This window comes from Stenella coeruleoalba (assembly GCF_951394435.1).
Source record: "Stenella coeruleoalba genome assembly, chromosome: 10".
In the NCBI taxonomy this organism is placed as follows: domain Eukaryota; kingdom Metazoa; phylum Chordata; class Mammalia; order Artiodactyla; family Delphinidae; genus Stenella; species Stenella coeruleoalba.
Genome location: NC_137156.1, coordinates 13,197,645 through 13,212,146, shown reverse-complemented (window position 1 = coordinate 13,212,146; position 14,502 = coordinate 13,197,645). Strand labels below are relative to the sequence as shown.

Below are 14,502 nucleotides of genomic sequence, written 5' to 3'. Positions count from 1 at the left end.
TTTAGTAAACCACCAACTCCAAAATGCTGGTGCATGTCAAATTTTTCATAATTCCACAGTAAAAGAAGGAAAATATAAGGAGTCTTTCATGAAGCTAAATTAATTTGATTTAAAGAACTGTCATTTATTTTGAAAGGAAGTAAATTAATATGTTCAGAAAAACTTTTCTCTCCCACTCCTCATTCAATGGAAGTCAAGGCCTCTAGTAGATGTTATCAGCCAACTTCTTCTCCATCTAAGACACACTTACCAGAGGAATCCTCTATAGTATCCCTAGAAGAGGCAAGAACATAAGCATCTTCTACAGACTACTGTCTTCTAGCTATTTTTTTTTTTGGCTAGTAATTTTTATTTAATTTTAAAAGCTTAAGGTAAAAAATACAGGCAGTAAGTTTTACTAGTCAATAAAAAGCAATTCTACCAACCCAGTGGTAATATACTAAACGGAGTTGGAAAGCATTTTACTGAAAGCAAAATATTTCGAGAAAATAGACATTTATACAAAATTATAAAATGCTTGTAATAAGAATAAGTGCATTTCAAGGAAAGCACAAACTTATTTTAATCTATAGAGCCAGTTAAAGCCTTAAAAAATTTAAGTGGAGGGCTTCCCTGGTGGTGCAGTGGTTGAGAGTCCGCCTGCCGATGCAGGGGACATGGGTTCGTGCCCTGGTCCGGGAAGATCCCACATGCCTCGGAGAGGCTGGGCCCATGAGCCATGGCCGCTAAACCTGCGCGTCCGGAGCCTGTGCTCCGCAATGGGAGAGGCCACAACAGTAAGAGGCCCACGTACAGGAAAAAAAAAAAAAATTTAAGTGGAAACTGACATATGCAAAAATGTATAAACATTCTACAAAAGATGGTTGTTCTTTTCCTGAGTATACTAAAGCTATGAAACATAAGGTGACATAGAAGGTAGAGGTTTGGGAACTCTTCTCAAGGGCATTTCCTTTCTACACGCTGCTTCCCTCCTTCTTCATATTCTTGTTTGGAAATCCACATCTGCTGAAATGTGCCCAAAGAAGCTAGAATGGAGCCACCGATCCATGAACTAAACCTCTGTTCCACTGTTGTATTATTTGCAATCAGTTTCAACCGCATACTTGGGGGTGTTTTCTGAGAGAGTTCTCTATTCAACCTGTCAGTAAAGCTCTGTATTAGCGTGTTTCCTCCCGCCACTATAACGCTGGCACAGAGACCTGGTCTGATATCAATATCGCACATTCCAACACTTGCAGCGACAACATGACTGACGCCCAGCATTGTATTTCCTGATAACCCCTTTACACTGGAAGAGTCAAATAATCCTTCAGGAATCTTTAACCGTTCTGCTCCAAAATCACAGTGTAGTCATTGGGGAATTCATAATGAACAGTTGGCATCTGTGCGGCTACTTTTTCATCGTAAGTTGAATCTGATACTTGAAGTACTGAGCCTTGAAAATCTTGGATAACACAGTTACACATGTAATTGTGCCAAGACCTTGTAACCTGTGGCCACTTCTCTCTTCTGTTCCAGTTTGCTGGAGATCCTTCACAAACAGCTTCTTCTGATGCAATCATATATGGAGCAATCAGTTCTATATTCATTTCTTGGAAGAGTTCTCTGCACTACATAGTAATACAGTCTCCAGCAACAGGGGATTTTACAATGCTTTGCTGAAGGACATGGCCATCGTGAACTGGAACTGCAGTGGTATGAGTGGCTCCACTGTCTAAGATAAGCCCAGTAGAATGAACATTAGCAAATGCTGTCAAAACAGCAGTTTTGCAAAGGAAGAATGCGGGGATGTTGTGGTGCTCAAACATTAACTCTGTCAGTTTCTCTCTCTTTGCTCTGGTATTCCACGGTGCTTCTGACATGAGAACAGGATGCAGGCTGGCTTCTGATATGACTCATTTTGGAGGTATGAGCCAAAATAGCCTGGAAACTACCCCAATCTTCAACCATCCCAGTTTTCAGTGGTGGAATATGGCCTCTGTATTCTCCCTCGGAACACGCAGGGCATTTGCATCTATGTAATAGGTGGGACCGCCTTGTTTGCCTTTCCCACCATCTATTTCCATCAATGTACTTCCATCACCTCTTTCTACACCATACCAATAGCCATAGGGAAATCCATCTTGGGAGAGTCCTCACCAGCATAACCAGCTTTCACAGTATAGGATCCAATGTCAAACACAAGGGTTCCGGGCTTCCCTGGTGGCGCAGTGGTTGAGAGTCCGCCTGCCGATGCAGGGGACGCGGGTTCGTGCCCCGGTCCAGGAAGATCCCACGTGCCGCGGAGCGGCTGGGCCTGTGAGCCATGGCCGCTGAGCCTGCGCGTCCGGAGCCTGTGCTCTGCAGCGGGAGAGGCCACAACGGTGAGAGGCCCGCGTACCACAAAAAAAAACCCAAAAAACAAACAAGGGCTCCAACCTCATCTCCGCCGTACACCCCGCTGCTCATGGCTGCTATCGATGCGACTCCTACGCTAAAGGCCACCAGGCGAAGTGACTGTGGGTCCCGAAAAGCGATGGCCCCCGACTCCCTTAACTTCCACCTCCACCCACCTCAGGCAACAAAGCTGCGTCCACACCCTTCTAGCCATTTTTAAAATGTCTACTGATTTTACTATTTTGGCCCAAGAGGTGATCTTCTCCTCTGAAACTTCAAAGGGCCTCAAGACTCCACCCTCCAACTCCCACTCTTTTCAGCACAGCCCTGTCACACGGATACACGTGTGTGTCTTGTTGGGGGTCACGAATGGTACCAACGAGAAAATGCCTGGATCGGGTCTTGATGAATGAGCTTCCGGTGGGGAAGGAGAAAAGGTCATTCTAGACACAGGAGCAAGTACACACAAAGACAGGGTGTGAAACAACATGGTGTGCCGAGGAACTTGAATTACTCCAGTTTAGCAGAAATAGACTGAGGTAGAAAGTGGTCGGTGCTGAGGTGGGAAAGTCTTTTGCGACAGGTAAAGACGTGTCATTTTATTTTGAAGGCAACAGGAATCTTTTGTAGGATTTTTACACATGGATGTGTAAAAGCATCAGGTATGATTTTTAGAAAAATGACTTTGGGGTTAGTGCAAATGGCAGGAGTAGAAGGAAGGATGGGACAGCACAGAGCGACCAGTTACGATGCCTACAGTTGTTCAGGTGAGACTAGATTACGCATGAACTAGGACCGTGGTAGTGAAAATGGGGGAAAGAGGTGGGCCCCGAAATATCAGAAAGGTGGATAACGGACCTCTCAGAGCTTCAGTTTAAAGGAGAGAGGTCCCTTCTGGCTCTAAATTATGACTCTAGGAACTAAACAGAAAACATTCCCTTTAGGAAAACAATAAAAGGCCAGGACACTGGCATGAAACTCTTGGGACTTTCACAATAAAAATCATACCAATTTAAAAATCTAAGCACGTTTGACCACATTCTGGAAGCATTCCAAAGCTCCCTCAGAGGCTAAGGAGAAATCACCACAGCTAGGTGGTGGGTCCCTGTCACCCTCGGGTTCTCAGAATTCAATTAGCGATTCTCACATGTTCGTAGGGAGACTCGCATTGCTTATCACCCTGTTTACAGAACGTGATCACTCCAGCTAAACCAACATCAGTTCATTGTGTTGATGGTTAATTAGTTCTGTGGCTCAGAACTACATGGGAAAATATGAAAAACCAACCAACTGAACAAACAAGTAAGCAAATAAAAACTCAACAGATCTGTACTACGACTCAGCACAAGGAGAAAGTGGGAGAGGATCTACATGCTTTTCTCTTTCTCTCTCCATCTCTTTCTTCACAGACTCAGTTACTGCCCATGTAGCCCCTGCATGGTAAGCTGACCCAGGAAAAGAGTCTTTACATATTACATGCTATGTTATTATATAATAACAATCATATCAGACAGGGCCTCCTTCTCCTTTGTTATACGAAATATATATAATATGAAATACACACACACACACACACACACACACATATATTTTATATAACAAAGGAAAAGGAGGCCATGTCTGATATTTATCTTTTCGGGGCTCACAGTTCACACTGAAGGTAAAGATTATACTGTCCCTCTTTCCAAATGAACTATTAAAAACCAATATCTACAGTGAGAGTAAGACAGTTATTTTGACGAGTTCACTTCGTTTCACAGATCCATCGTTTTTTGAACCTAGAACAGCACTGAGTTACACACAGGGACTAATTTTGCCATTTAAGATTTCCCAGTGGAGATCCTGAAACAGAGAACTGATTTAACAACAACAATAAACAAAATGCCCATATTGGAACTGAGAGCAAACTTGAATGTTTTCAGTCTAACACGTGGCTTTTCACAAAGATCATCTGTCAAATACAAGTCAGAATAGATTTAAAGGCCACAACCCTGAACAACCTCCCAATTGTTCCCACAAAGCAATTCATCCAGGCCTGAGCAAGGAACTTTTCCATTTACGCTTATTTAGGTATGGTCTGCCTTCAAGCTCTGTCAGTGACCAAAACTTAAATTGTAGCCAATGAAACACAAGCTTCCAGCATAAAAGAACATGCACCAGCCTTCAGTTTCCAGAGCAGAAATTTAAGGTTTTTCTCTTTTGCAAACTAAGAAGTCTTTCAAACATCTTATCTATGTGCAACACATTCTGGAAATTTTAACACCCAATTTCATAATCTAGACTTGAGAATAGACATAGTCCAAAGATGAGAGATATTTACAAACTAATTAGATCTATGCCTCACAGGGATACGGCATAGACAGTTTTCCTGGTCTACCTATGCGTGCGTTTATATTTTCACACCAATAAGAAGTCTGTCTGCAATGGTATTGGGGGAAGGGGGTGGGGAGGTGGGTCGAAGGTTTTATTTTTTCCTTGAGATGAAGTTGTAGCAGAAGTACAGATTCAATGTTTCCACATTTTGTATCAATTTCATTTTATGCTTCCTTGTCTTAATAAAAATTGATAAATTTTAGACAGAATTGAAAAACTGTGAATTCCAAGGTCACAGCTATGCATGGGAATTAACACCATTCCGAAAAAGGTATTACTTTTAACTACAGAAAGGTGTTTTGTTTGTTTGTTGGTTGGTTGGTCTGGCAGTATTATATGTTGTGTTCTAAAGCTTTGGGGAAACAAATTTGCCAAACAGCTTGGAGGGAGGGAGTCATTTGTCAAGGCTCCCTGGAGCTGAAACCTTCTGAAATCAAATTACTGGCAGATGCATTTTATAAATATATTTGTCTGTAGACATACAGGAAGAATTTTCTCATCAAATTTTGATTTTTTTCTAGTGTACTTCAAATAAATGTAATAATAAATAGCAACCCTCCAAAAACCAAACAGAAATATATATATATATTCATATTTTAACATCTTTATTGGAATATAATTGCTTTACAATGTATATATAAATATATATTTTTAATTGCACTTTAAAAGTTAGCTCCTTTTACTGACGACAAACAAGAATTTTCTTGTCAAAGTTTAGGGGAAAACTGTGAAGGATACTTAGAGATCATCTATTCCAATCTAGTCTCTCCCCTTTTATATTAAGCAAGAAACTTTGAGTTAATCACATAGAAGAAGAGCATTTCTCTAAATAAAAAAGTTTCCCATGCTTTCCTTCTTATGCATTATTTTATTACCATGTCCTCTTTCCACTTTAAGGGAGAGTGAACAGAAACTCTGCAGGCAGATCTCAAGAAGTTTGATTCAGAATATTTTGAAGTCGTGCCGCTAAGAAACATAAATATTTCATGCAAGCAAACATGTTCATCTCATTTAAAAGACACTGCCGAACTAGTAAACTCTCAGCCTTACGCATTTATGAAGGTAGCAAAAAGTACTGTTCTGACAGCCTGAGAGTGTTTAATTAATAATCATACTTTTCCCAGATCAGATTTCCAAAGTCAAATGCTTGGGGTAGGGAAAGAGAGGTACAGACGTGAGTCAACTCTGAGTCTATTTTCAGGTTATTTTAATATTAAATTTCCTCCTTGCTGAGTGTCATTAGTCTAGTTATGCTACTAGGAAACAGGAAGATGCTAAGGAATTGAAGGAGCTGGGAGGGACATGCAGTCACCCAAGAAACATTCGTTAATGGCTGCTCTGCACCAAGCACTGTAGCGAGCACTGGAGACACAAAGACAAAAAGCAGTTCTTGGGCTTCCCTGGTGGCGCAGTGGTTGAGAGTCCGCCTGCCGATGCAGGGGACACAGGTTCGTGCCCCGGTCCCAGAAGATCCCACATGCCGCGGAGCGGCTGGGCCCGTGAGCCATGGCCGCTGAGCCTGCGCGTCTGGAGCCTGTGCTCCGCAACGGGAGAGGCCACAACAGTGAGAGGCCCGCGTACCGCAAAAAAAAAAAAAGCAGTTCTTTTCCTCAGTGATAGCTTAGGATGGGAGGCAAGCATGGAAACAAATAAGTACAATGAAAAATTCTGAAATATGATAGGAGAAGGTGTAAGGTCCACTCCACCAGCACGGGGGCAGGGGCAGGGGGACTGCAAAGAGTAGTCTTGAGTCATATTGAAACCTGGGGGCATATTTGCCTGTGGTCCAGGAAGACAAAGAAGGAAAGGTCTGAAAGAAAGAGAACAGGTGCAAAGGCACAGAGGTAGGAACAGAATGGGGTTGCGGAACACGTGGTGAGGTCTGACCAGAATCGGAGGGAAAGGAGAGATGAAACTGGAGAATTTGACAGGCGTCAGCTCGAGAGTCGCTAGTAAGGCACACTAAGAACTTAGGATTTTATCTCACATAAATAATGGTAATAATAGTGATTGTAATAATTAATATCAAGTGCTTATTCTGTGCCAAACTTTGGTATGAGCACTTAATGTGAACTCAATTCATTTCATCCTCACAACTCTATAAAATAACTATTATTACCCTCATTTTACAGATAAGGAAGCCAGGGCACAGAGAGGTCAAATGACTTAACCAAAGTCACACAACTAACAAGTGGTGAATCCAGAAATCAAACCTAGGTAGTCACATTCTTGACCATTGGTTGGTGTGTCTACCTAGTGGGTCACTGACTTTTTTCCAGCAGAGAACTGACATAATCAGATTTTATTTTAGAACGATCCCTCTGGAGGTCATGTGGAAGATTGGAGCTGCAGGGCAGGTGCAGGCTGGTCATGAAGGAAGCACCCAGGGAGACTAATGAGGAGTCTTGTACCAAAATCCAAGCAAGGAAATTCAGGAAGAAACCCAAACCCCTCCCAGGCCTTGAGATGCTTGGCCCAAAGGGACCTAGTGCATTTGACACTTGGAGAGGATTGCTTTTCAGCACTCCTTCTCTATACAACAAAATTATTTTCAGTAATAACCATGAAATGGGACAAATGATAAATGGCCAGAAAACAAACTCAAATAGTGAAAATTTTCTTCTACTGAAGTCTTATATGTAATCATGCCAGTAAAATAAATTTTAAAAGATTTTTGCACAAACAAGGAAAAGCAAAATGGATTAGTACTTTAAAATCACATTATTTTTTGGAAAAGGAGAGGGAAAAACAGCATTCTTAATGTTACTCCACAGCAGTGATGAATAATAACAAAGATGACCAAATTGCTCCCAAGAAGCCCATAAATCTATTAGGGAGAAGCAGCTTTAAACAAACATTTACCACGTGATAAGGGAGCACCAGAGTATTTGGGCAGTGGTGCTCGGGCTCAGCGCTGACAGGAGAAGTAGAATTTCACGAGGCACACGGGAAATGCGACCCAGGGAGGCATTCCAGGAAGAGGGAATGGCATGGGGAAAGGCACGGAGGGTGAGGAAGCCTGGAGGAACTGAGCACTGCAGGTTCTTGGCTTGGCAGACCTGAGGGTCCACGAATGAGAGTGACTGGGGAGCAGAGGATGACATCAGAGAGACCAGTAGGACCAAATGTAAACTTTTGCACACTGCACGGAATTTTTTTCTTAGCAAGATAGCCTGGTTAGGGTGGTGATGGGAGAGGCAGAAAGACCCAATAATAAGTAATGGGGCCCTAAAGGCAGACAGTGGCGGTTGGGATGGAAAACAGAAAACAATGTTGAGATGGGTGGGCATCTGGGGACAGGCATCCCCCAGGGCACCAGGGACTAAGCCTGAGTCCCAGCCTTTAGCTGCCTCTGGTTTGTTTTTGATGGACGCACACACAGTAGGTGCTGTAACTGATACTGAAGAATGTCTTGCCCATCACCTGCTGAGAGAAAGTGTGTGCTCTTTAAACTGTAGTTCCAAAAATGCGCTTCAGAAGGGGTGACCTTAAGTCTTGGTTTGCGGCAGGCAGTATGGGCTTATATCAGACTGTCTGAGCAAAGTTATTAATAGGGTTCCCTTCCATTCTTAGGAGTATTCTGCTTTTAATGATAAATTATATGGTAACACTGTCTTTGGGTAACCGCTCCGGAAGGAACCTTTGTGGGTTCCTAGTTCTGTTTGTGGAATCTCGCCCTGGTGGTGAGGATGTAAATCATGGACCGCATTTCCACCTCCCCCAGCCCATCCCTCCATACACTACCCTAGAAAAAAGCGCCTATTCTTTTCTCCAGAAGAATTACGGGAGATGCAACCGTGAGGGAGAGTGGGCAGTCCTAGGACGAGACTCTTGACAACTGGTCCTATCTCCAGCTCTGCCCCCAAACGAGCTGTGGAGCCTCGGGCAAGTTGTCCACCTCTCTGGGCTTCTAGATCCTCTTGTGAGCAGCACGAGGGCTCAGCCAGACGGCTGCTAAGATCTCTTCCAGCGCTAAGGAACTCCCAAGGGGCCCACTTTCCGGAAGCCTATATGGCGGCTCCCAGGAACTCTCAGTTTCCCCTGCGAATCACCAACAAACCAGCTCTGTGCCGAACGCCCCGCTCATCCCGTTATTCCTACCTCTGCCCTGGGGTGCGACCACCTTCGCGGCCTTTTGAAACACAAAAGCTAGTCCTGTAGCAGCACGGGACCTGGTTAAGACAGCAGTTAAGCGGCCCCAGAAGAAAGCCGCTTCCTCCCCGCCCACCCACTGCCCGTCGTCCAAGCCGCCTCCAAGCGTGGGAATCGCCAGGCCTGCCGGGTAAAAGACTTTGTTCCCGTTTGTCTCTTTGTTTTTACCTTGAATCCCTCTTTCCAGCCCTTCTGAGGCGCGGGCACACGTCTCTGTTCTGCAGCGGCCTGGGAAGGTCGGCAGCCCACGGCGCGCGCCGCACGGCGCTCCTCAGGCCGGGCCGCCTCCTGCGCGCCCTCGAGCGCTCCTCGCCGCGCTCTTTGCGCACGTGCGTTTCGGCCCTGCGCGCTGCCCCTCCCCCAGCCGCCCTCAGTGACTCCAGCCTCTCCCGCCTCGCGCACTTAAAGGCTCGGCAGGAGGCGCTCGACACCAGGGCCGTGGCCCGGAACCGTCGCCACCGTAAACCCCATCACGCGGATAGGACCTGGGCGGCAATGGGACTTTTGTAACCGGGACCTGCAAGATCGGAGGCGTTCAAAGGACACCTGGGTTGCCCTCTCCCGAGCCTAGTGAGGGGAGAGACTGCTGCCTGGCCACGCTGGTTTTAAAAGTACCCTAGGCGCCAGCATCCTGCGGGGACCTCTTTTTTTTTCCTTTCCAAGGCATCGTGGGGCATGTCCCCACCCCTGCTGCCTCAGCCGGGCGCTCAAGCTGTTGGCTTTGGGGCTACAGACCCCGTGGGGACTGTGTAGAAGGAGGTTGCGAGGAAGGCGACCGTAGGAGTCCCGCCGGCGGAAGCGGCGCTTGAGGACAGGTGGACGGTGGAGGCGGCCCGGCTGGCAGCAGACTGCAGCGGCGCAGGGAGACCCTGGAGGGGACGGGCACGCAAACAGAAGCCCACTCAGTGAAGAAAACCAGACTTTTAGGATCATAAACAGCTCAGCAGCCGCGAAATGGGTCATGCAAATCATTTTTATGGAAGGTGCATTTTATGGGCTGTTACCTTGTAAGGAAAGAGGGTGGATGGGTGTGCATATTTCTCTCAGAGAATTAAAATGGTGGCATCCATCAAAGAAAGGCAGACCAGGCGGACCGCCCACATGAGCAACAAGTTGTTCCTTCCTGGATTTTTTTTTCTTTTTATCCTATTTCCAATTAATTTTTATTTTCCAGAATAAATTATTTTTAAAAGAGTTGAAAGGGATCTAGACGTTATCTACCAGCCCCTTATTTTACAGGCTGCAAACTTAGGTTCAGTGAGGTTGAGTGACGTAGACGGGGGTGGGGGGGTGGGGGGGGGAGTTAATGAGGGAGCTGGAATGAGGCACCAGGTGGCCTCACTCTGTCCCGTGTATCCGTAACACCAGGCAAATACGAGAAAGGATTCTTGGAAATGTAAAAGTTCTGGGTCCTGCTAAGGAAATTAATGGTCAGCTGTGTTATAGGAAGCTGATTATTTGCTTTATACCATTTAAGCTCATTTCACTCGCCTTACTGCTGTGAGGGTGCTGCCTGTCAATTTTCCTTTGGCTAAAATTGAAGAAGAGGAAAGATGAGATGAAACTCAAGCCAAGGCATTGTGATTGTTGAGCGACAGGCATTAAAAATTTGTGAATGAAGAGTTGAAGCCAGGCTAAAATGGTGTTTTGGGAACTTCTCTGTGTTAACTCATGGGTGTAATAAGTCACATGAAATGTTCCAATTGGAAACTGAAAAATTCTCAACTAGAACTCAATACAGAGGACACTTATAAAACGTTCTTGAGAAAGTTTAACGGAAGTTTGTAGGATGAACTGTAAGAGTGAAATACTACAGATCTTTTTTTTTTTTTTCCTTTGAAGGCCATCTGTGAACAGAGGCTTGCTGGGACATCAGTGTGAATGAATGATACCCAAATGTATTGTGCAGCTATCTTTTGAGGCATCCTATCATTTACAGTCCAAAGTTGTGAAAAATGCCCGTTTTTTAAAAAAATCTTTATTGGAGTATAATTGCTTTACAATGGTGTGTTAGTTTCTGCTTTATAAAAAAGTGAATCAGCTATACATATACATAGATCCCCATATCTCCTCCCTCTTGCGTCTCCCTCCCACCCTCCCTATCCCACCCCTCTAGGTAGAAAAATGCCCTTTTTAAAGGTATGTGCTGGAGCCTGCTTTGTACTGTCTCATGAGAGACAATTCTCGGGAATATTTGGACCTAGTTGTTCAACACAGCCATTACTAAAAATTAAATTATATAAACTCACAAATTAGTTATATTAAAAACAAAGGTAATAAGTACAACTCAGTTTCTAATTGAAGAAGAGGAAATTATTTTAATCAGTTTCTAATTATTACAACTTACTACGTTTCTGAGTTTATTGACGTCTCTTGTATCTGTATGGTGTGCTACTGGGTGTCTCTTCCCAACTCCACCTTCAGTGATATCACGTTGATAGTTTAAAATCAGCCAAGGTAGGACTATGTACACCATGAAAACTGGTAAATGCTCCAAATCAAAGGCTTTCTCCCCAGCCCTCCTCCCCCTCCCCCTCCCCTTCCCCCTCCCCCAGAGAGCACACCACTGACTGTTTATTCCAGAATGCCAAGGAATGCCTCTGCCCTCTACACCGTCCTCTGACCTCTCTCTGCAGTGAAGCGGCCTCTGTTACCCGCAGCCTAAGAATGTGTGCTGGTATCATTTCCACATCTCCCTTCACTGGAGCTGGGGCGCTATCCTAAGGCTCCAGGCTCTGTGTCCTTAACTATCCTATTCTGGTCTTGGATAACCTGTTTCCACCTGGATGACTGCTAGAGGGAAAAATCCTTCGAGGCTCACCCAAGCAGGGCTGTCACTTGCTCACTTTAAAGTTTGACTACTACTCTCCATTTTTCTCCTCAGATATGAATAACCTCTGGAAGGTCAAGTTTTTACTTCCCTCCGGAATCTATTTAAGCCTGAGCTTTGTCTTGAGCTTTTTTTCCCTCTGGAGCGATGAGGGTATTGTAAGGACTTGGGCCTCTCACACTTTACAGTGCACACCCTGGAGATCTTGTTAAAATGCAGATTATGATTCAGTAGGTTTAGTGTGCGGCCCCAAATCCCACATTTCTGAAAAGCTCCCAGTGCTTCTGTCGCTTTTTGCACAGGGTCACACTTGGAGGGGGAAGGGTGCAGAACTCATCAGAATATCAAATCATGACTTCAAAAGGCAGAAAGGAGAAAGGAAAAATGGGAGGAAGGAGAAAGAATAGAGGAGGCAAATGACAGGGAAGAATAAAATGAAGTTTATTAGACAATCAAGCATAGAGGAAAAGAAACCCTGGCCTCATTTTATCAAGGTATCCTCTGTCTAGAAAGCACCTTTATCACATAAAATTACAACTAGGAGCCTGAGTGCCACACCAGCTTCTCATCCTCTTCCCTGGTAGAGAAAGGATCTTTGCACGTTAGTGGATCAGAGTGAAGAAGAAAAGAAAATCCTTACTTGCCATCACCCAAGCTCTGGAGGTAGCTTTTCCTCTCCTGTCTGTTCTGAAAGTTACCCTTCCAGGGATGACGGGCAAACCAGAGAGCAGACGTGTCTCCCCGCAGCACTGGGAAGGTTAGTATATCAGGGCGGCGGGGGTTGGCGGGGGCAGCGGTTGGTACCACGCCGCCAAGGGGTTTCAGAGTTCACATTGAAAGCTCTACAATTTTAGTTCAGACCCTAAGCTTTTCTAGGAAGTGGGACGTCAGAGAAATCAATTCTGATCCCACCACCAAATCCACTGAGTTTACCAGCATTCTTCCTATGCATAGAAAAATTACGTGCTGACCTTCATTCCCAAACGTGTCCCAACTGACTAATTATTTCAGTAATAGCTGACATTGTTGAGGGCTTGCTAAGGATTAGGTAAATGAGGGAAGCTGATGACTATGTTGGTGTTTCTATTTTATCAGTCAATTGGTTTAAAGCAAGGATGGGAAAACTAGGGCCCACTGCCTGTCTTTATCTGACACATGAGCTAAGAATAGATTTTAAATGGTTGAAAAAATATAGGAAAAAAAGAACATTAATTAGTAATTCCTGAAAATTACATGGCATCCTAGTTCCATTGTCTGTAAATAAAGTTTTATTGGAACAGAGACACCCCCATTCGTTTACATATTATCTCTGACTAATTTTTGCTACAATGGCAGGGTTGAATAGTTGTGACAGAGACCATATGGCTTACGTAGCTGAAGATATTTATTATCTGGCCTTTTATGGAAAATGTTTGCTGATCTCTGATTTAAAATGATAAAGTAATTCCCACAAGGGCATGAAATAATTCTGCGGAACCCCAACGGCCTGAAAGAGTTTGTACTGCTTCCAGAAGGGCCAAAAACTCCCAGGAAAGAGCTGCCATACGAGGGGAATTTATCTCATTAACTAACAACTCCCAGGCCCATGAAACATTTTGTTAAGTGGCTTCATTCAACTGCTAAAACCCTCCCCTGCTTCCATCGAGTGCCCTGTTCACAGGATGGCTATGGAGTAGCGAACAAAACTTCCCTGTGCCGCTCAGCTGTTTTGCATCCTGAGACTTAGCGCAGGGACGCTTGTCGTTTCTGGAAAAAGAAAAAAGAGCACCAGATTGCAAGAAAGAGGGTGGTATTTCAAGTGTCATCTTGAATTTAAAGACCTAATTTAAAAACCCCATATTGTTCTGGTTCTTCACGTCCTTTGTCAGACGCTTCAACCCAAACATTGTATTTCTGGAAAACAGTCCTCCCCTTCACGCACACATTGTGTCGCTCAGATGTGAAGTTTATAGCTGAGGAATCCACTGGGGCAGGTTGCCGCAGTAACAGAACCAAGCACACTTAGAAACCTCACGGATCTGAGCGGTTGTGTGATAAAACTACTATGAGTCAAGGCAAGTTGTACCAGCGTATTGTTAAGAAATACACAACAACACATTTGCATAATCAAGATTTTTGCAACCCCTGTGCGAAAGCTTGCCGTGACACCAGCGATGAATTAATGGAGTTGCCTAAAATGCAGAGTGCAAGCGTATTTTAGGCCTCCCTCTAAGGGACTTGATAGGACAGATTCTGGCAGGGAACACCCAGAAATAAATGAATAAGCCCACAAACAGGGGAACAATTGTTTACCAAACCTTGGCATTAAGCCACCAATCTGGATGTTGGCTCATTCAACACAAACTGGGTAAATACAGAGAGAAAATGCCAATCTCAGAGGAATACCTCAGTGAATGGCAGCTTCACAGGAAGTGTAGCCATGATAATCTCATAGAATTATAAGCCTTCCATTTACATCTACCCGTAAGAACCAGTTCTGAGCCACCTTTAGGTCTTACGTGGGTCTAAGACTGTGCTGAGGGCTTAATGGGGGTGTGTAAGAGGGGGACCAGTCCTCGCTGAATGGCAGTGAAAGGCAAACTCGCTTTTTAGAAAGCTGTAACAACTCTTAAGTTTACACATGGCAATTTTCACACACTGATATTCTCACAATTAAAGAAAAGTAATATTTAAGTGATTTTCACCGCTTCTAATTTTGGCAGTACGTGGGCACGCAGCACTGAGCCTTTTAGAATGAGTGGTGTGATTTTTCCGCTCTGGCCTTGAACATA

At 44.4% G+C, this 14,502-nt stretch overlaps 1 protein-coding gene and 1 pseudogene across 2 annotated transcripts in view; both read right to left on the bottom strand.

Moving 5' to 3' along the window:
* The window catches only part of RBM24 (RNA binding motif protein 24), a 131,655-nt gene extending 122,474 nt beyond the window's left edge, over nucleotides 1-9,181 (bottom strand). Inside the window, 1 exon segment of the mRNA XM_079935527.1 lies at nucleotides 9,070-9,181. The gene's annotated coding sequence lies outside the window, so the exon portion shown is untranslated.
* LOC307193493 (actin-like protein 6A) lies at nucleotides 741-2,448 on the bottom strand (annotated as a pseudogene). The gene is made up of 2 exons: nucleotides 2,419-2,448; nucleotides 741-2,194 (listed from the first exon to the last, which is right to left on the bottom strand). The product of its transcript is annotated as an actin-like protein 6A (transcript).
* Nucleotides 9,182-14,502: the final 5,321 nt, after the last annotated feature.